The sequence below is a fragment of the Pinus tabuliformis genome, chromosome 2_2 (genome assembly GCF_031772625.1).
Source record: "Pinus tabuliformis cultivar Carrire ecotype Pingquan chromosome 2_2, CPIR1, whole genome shotgun sequence".
NCBI lineage: Eukaryota > Viridiplantae > Streptophyta > Pinopsida > Pinales > Pinaceae > Pinus > Pinus tabuliformis.
This window is the reverse complement of record NC_142300.1, coordinates 1,175,319,813-1,175,325,812: the sequence shown is the minus strand read 5'-3', so window position 1 is coordinate 1,175,325,812 and position 6,000 is coordinate 1,175,319,813.

Sequence of the window (6,000 nt, the reverse complement as noted above, 5' to 3'; positions counted from 1 at the left end):
CTATATTAAGAGAATGAGTTGAGATCTCGTGGCATGAAATTTAGTATAACCTTCAGTGGTAATAATATTAGAAGGTTGAATTGAATCAGTGGCGAAGCATAGGTAGGTATGATTGTAATAGTTATAATAAACATAGAATTTGAACATGTTAGGTTGTTTGCAAAAGATGTAATAGTAAGGAGTAAGGTGGTTTTTGTCATTATATAGTAGGATAATTACTAATAATGGTAATAGTAGGTGATGGAAGAGGTAGAGGTAGAGGCTATGTAAAAGGCCGCTCCAATGAGGTAGGGTGAAGGAGTACGAAAGTGACTATTGGATGTAAGGATTCACAAATCTTTGATGATAAATTATAGAGGTAGCGATATTGTAATACTTTGGAAAAAGAAATATGTCCAATAAAGATTAGGAGGGGATGAAAATTGAGAAAAATAATATAGAAAAAAGTGGTTTATCAAATCCAATAATTTAGAATGATCAAATTTTCAATAAAACCTCTCTCATTATATACCATTTTATGTAATAAGCTACAAATATAATGCACTTAAAGAATCCATGTGCTTTACAACCCATTGAAAAAATCAAAATAAAATTAAATAAGAAAATAAATAACTTCATATATGTATACTAAAAAACTCTACCACATCAAAAATTATTGATAATAACACATAAATAATAATTTTTTCATGTTACATTGTATCAAAGGAAGCATGGTAAAAAGCTTCAATATTAGAGTTAGTGGTAAATAAATATAATGTTTATTCTTAATAATGGCTTATGAGAGAAATGATAGCATCCCATCTCAAACCTTTCCCTTTTTATATCTATGAATTGTCCTTTTGGCCATAATTAGGGGATGAATGTGGAAATGGAACTAGGAATTTAGAAGCAACTTGAAGATGAAGATACTTTAAATGTTTATACTATCAATTGTGTTATTAAAGTTTGAAGGTAGTGATATCACATTGGATTTGCTACAATTGATTGTGATTGACTGTAATAGGACTCTCCAAAAATATAGGTGTTTGGGATAGTCACGTAGTTATATAATATCTTGGGATCAATACTCAAGAGGCACATGTCTTGATATGCTAGTTGCAACATGTGGTAGTTTGACATCTTCTACAAAGGTGTACTTTTTGAGGATGGGTGCATTAAACATGTTAAGTGACCACCTTGGTAGAGGGCATCTTGCACTTAGAGAATCGATATGGAACCCTAGGATCATTAGAGCCACCTTGCACATATTGTTAGAAGTTAGTTAGGAAAAGTGTTTTCCACATAGGCTTGAAGCTAGCAAGTGGGAAATTCCTTAAAGTGACTTGAGGTTTAATTTAACTTTATGAGATATAAAGTTAATGAGAAAAGTGCACTTTATTAATGTCAATGAGAGATTAAAACACAATCATTGGATCAAGAGGGCCCAAGATTAAATCTCAGCCCTTGATCTTGGAGGCTAGGTGGAAGGCCAAAGGACACCCTCTCTTGGCTTTATAGTGGCACAAATCTTAAGGAGAAGCTCCATTCTAACTGTTGAGTGAGAGACTCATGAGAAGGGAGAAAGTTCGAGGTGAAGGAAGGAGGACGAATATTTGAGTATAGCAGTCAAGTGGCATGATTTTCAAGACAAGAGTGTTGGCATGAATCCCAAGGCAGTGTGAAAATTAATTGCAAACCGTACCATTGAAAATAAGCAATTCATATAACAATAAAGGGGCACAAAAATCAAGGCAGAGAAGGGGAAAAATTTTCTAAGTTTTGTGCCATACAACAACTGTGCGCATGCAATTCAAGGTTGTTTTGTCATTGATTTAGTTGTTGTATAGTTCATATAAGCTATATGATTTGGACAAAAGAGGGCCCAATCTTCGAGGTAGATCATACAACTGATTTGGGGGTTGTTTTGTGGCTCACTAATCGAGATAAATTTGTAGTTTAAATTACTATGTTAATTCTACTATGTAAACTTTGATTGCTGAAACATAACAATAAAATCCTCCCTCTCCCAATGTGGTTTTCCCTTCGAGGTTTTTTCAAGAACTTTTGTCCAAAATTTCTAAGTACAATTTCATGGTTTGTTGAGCTACTTTTTGAATTATAAGTTCAAAATTTGTCATATGTGTTGTTTCATAAAAAAATAGAATTGAATTTTCTAAGTGAATGCAATTTTCTAAGTTGTAATTTTTATTGGAATTGCAACCTGAGTGTTTACAAAGTGTTTGACAAAAGTTCTACAAGAGAAATTTGAATTGTAATGAATTTTTTGTGTGGTTTTTTTACATGGTATTAGGGCCTGGTTACTCAAATTGAATCAACGATTGGGACAACAAACCTTGTACTCATATTTTTCTTATTAATTGAAGAAGATTTCTTGATTTTGTCATGGCTACTAGTTTGAGGTTTGAGGACAAATTGGAAGCAACTTCAAATTTCAGTGCATGGAAGGAAATGATCGTACTGATATTGGAGGAGAATGAGGTGGGGGATACCACATAGCATGTGTGTGTTGTTCCTCGAGATCTAGTTCAGTTGACAGCCTATAACAAGAAGAAGGTGAAGGAAAAGATGATTATTCTTAATGCAGTGAAAGACCATGTGATTCCTCATATCATAGGTAAGACTCATGCTTTTAAAATTTGGAAAACACTTTACAAATTATATCACAGTTCAAATCAAAATAGGAAATTGGTGCTTAGGGAGAAACTAAGGAGCACCAAGATGACAAAAAATGGCAAAATATCTTCATACTTTTCCAAATTAACACAAATACATGATGAGTTAGGGGCTATTAGAGATGGATTGGCTGACTCTTGGTTAGAATTGTCTTAAATGGCTTTTCTAAACCATGGGTTAGCTTTGTGCATGGGATTATTGTTAGGGAAAACTTGCCTAATTGCGCAAGACTATGGGATGATTTCATGCAGGAGGATTTAAGACTTTAGGGTTGCTCTTCTAGCCAACAACTTGGAGATGATGAGGAGAATGTGGACCTTACAACTAAGGGAAAGAAGAAAATCAAGAAGGGGCCCAAGGATGGGGACAAGAGGAAGGGTGACCAAAAGTAGCAAATGAAAAAGTGAAATTTTTTGCTTGTCATAAGATGGGACATTATGCAGTGACTTGCCCAAATAAGAAGAAGATGCAGGTTGTAGCTTCAGTAGTGGTGATTGATTTTTCCACATGATTTGAGAAGGATTTCTCGTTGATTGCATGTCTTTCTTGTGTAAATTCCTCATATGCTTGGTATATTGATAGTGGAGCCACATGCCATATTTTTTATGTTAGAGTGCTTTATTGATGTCAGAGAGGATGGAGTTATTCGTGAGGTGGTACTTGGATATGACACCACAGTCAAGGCATTTGGGCGTGGAACTATTTATTTTGAGAGGGAGTCCTTGTCGCCTATGACAATGAGTGATGTTTTGTATTTCCTTGGGTTGAAGGAGAACCTTATTTTAGTTTTCGCCATAGAAGATAGGGGATTTGAGGTGTTGTTTAGATGTGCACATGTACTCATTTATCCTAAGGGGTCCAACATCACTTCGGCCAAAGTGATTGGGAATAGATTGGGGAAGTTGTACAGGGTCATGTTTCAGCCTACCCATGACTAGATTCACAACAACAATAGTGGTAGAGATATATGTGAGCTATGGCATGGGAGGATGGATCATTTACATCATGGAGCTCTCAGAGTTATGGGGGAGATTGTCAAATTATTTCTTGAGTTCAGCGTGGAGCATGAGGATGTGTGTAGAGGGTGTGCTCTCAGGAAGTACACCAAGGCTACTTTTCCAAGTAGTGATAGTAGGACAACAAGGATACTTGATTTGGTTCATTCTGATGTATGTGCTCTGATGCCTTCAATCTTTCTTAGTGGTTATAATTATTATGTTATATTCATAGATGAATTCTTCAGGAAGACCTCGATCTATTTCATGAAGACCAAAGGTGAGGTCTGCAAGTGGTTCCAAGAGTCCAAAGCTCTTGTGGAGATCTATACAAGGAGGAAGATTCAAGTTTTCAGGTTAGACAATGGGGGTGGTATACCTCCATTTCCTTTAAGGAGTTTTTTTAGAAGGAAGACATTAAGAGAGAGATGACAATTCTTGAGAACCCATAGTAGAATGGAGTTTTTGAGAGGAAGAACAAGGCCATTATGGGAGCAACTAGAGCTACGTTGCATAATTAGATTTTACCATTATACCTTTGGGCTAAGGCTTGTAGCACCACAGTGTATGTTCAAAATAGGAGTCACCATCATGCATTGGGGAGGAAAACCCATGGGGAAGATTTCTCTGGGAAGAACCCTGAGGTTGGGCACTTCAGATCTTTGGGTGCTTGACATGGTCACATGTCCCTTCAAAGAAGAGGAAGAAGCTAAAACCCACTACAAAAAAGGGTATCCTTGTTGGGTATAGCGAGACTTCAGAGGCTTACCATATATACATCCCTTCCTTGAGGAATGTTGTTTTGAGGGATGTGAGATTTGAGGAGAATAGATCCTTTCAAAGATCCTTGGAGGGAAATTAGCAGGGACCTCAGTTGCAATCTCCTTAGACCACATGGCCACAGAGTTCAAGAGTTATGAGTTCATCTGGTATTGGTTCTACACTAGTTTCAGTGGTCACTGGATGCCATATTATCAGTTGATAGGATACTGACACACCTAGTTCAACGTCTCAGAGCACTAGTGTACAATCTTTGAGTATACAATCTCTGTATACACTTTTGGTAAAATGGGAGGACAAGCAAGATTATGCCACTCTATTGATGAATAAAGTCAAGAAACTACAAGAGCTCTTGAAAGAAGCCAAGGAGTTAGTGGGGAGTTCCAAGAGTGTTGTCAGAGAGAGTAAACCACCAGATAGGTTCTATAGTTATTTGGCTATGGTGAGCAACATCCGAGAGGTAGAGCCTTCTTCATATGAGGAGGCAACAGATCAATAAATATGGAGAGATGCCATTGTCGACAAGTATGCTTCCATCATAAAGAACGATGTTTGGGAGGTGGTAACGAGACCAAAGGGCCATTCAATTGTGAATTTCAGTTCACTTTATAAGATCAAGTATGTTGCATATGAATGGATAAAGAAGTACAAAGAACTATTTGTGGAGAGAAGAAAATTGCATATGTGGAGGGACTTGATTATGATGAGACATTTTCACCTATTGCTTGACACACTTCGATCAATGCAGTGATATCCATTGTGGCAGAGATGGAGTGGAGGATCCACTTGATGGATGTGAAGACTGCATTTTTTAATGGACTTCTACAAGAGGAAGTGTACAATGAACAACCACGGGGCTTTGGGATTCATGGGGGAGGGTTTCATGTGAGCCGGTTGAAGAAGGCACTATATGGACAAAAGCAAGCTCCACAAGCCCAATACTCACAAACATATACTTATTTACACTAGATTGGTTTCAAAAAGAGTGAGGCAGATCCAAACATATTACATTTGTATTGGAGGAGATCCCCTCATTCTTCTAATGTACGTAGATGATTTGTTCATGAAAAGAAAGGAGAGATTAATACCTACTTGCAAGTAGGCTCTTGTTTTAGAGTACAAGATGAAGGACCTTGGGCTAATGCACTATTTTTTTGGGATGGAGGTGTGGCAGGAGGACAAGCATATCTTTCTGAGACAGGGCAAGTATGCAATTGATATTCTAAGGAGATTTAGGGTAGAGGGTTGCAGGCCTATGGCTACACCGATGATCACCAACTTCCAGAAGCTTAGCACTTCTGAGGGAGAGTTGGTGGACCCCACTTTCTATCACCGGCTCATTGATTCGTTGATGTATTAGGTCAACCCCAAATCATACTTGTGTTTTGTTGTTAACACTCTTAGTCAATATTAGGTGGAGCCTAGGAGACTACATTACACTGCAACAAAACATGTGATGAGATATTTGTAGGGGACAATGGACTATGTGCTAGTGGATGGAGTTCACCTAGTTGGCTACATGGATTCAAATTGGGCAAGTAGTGCAGTGGAC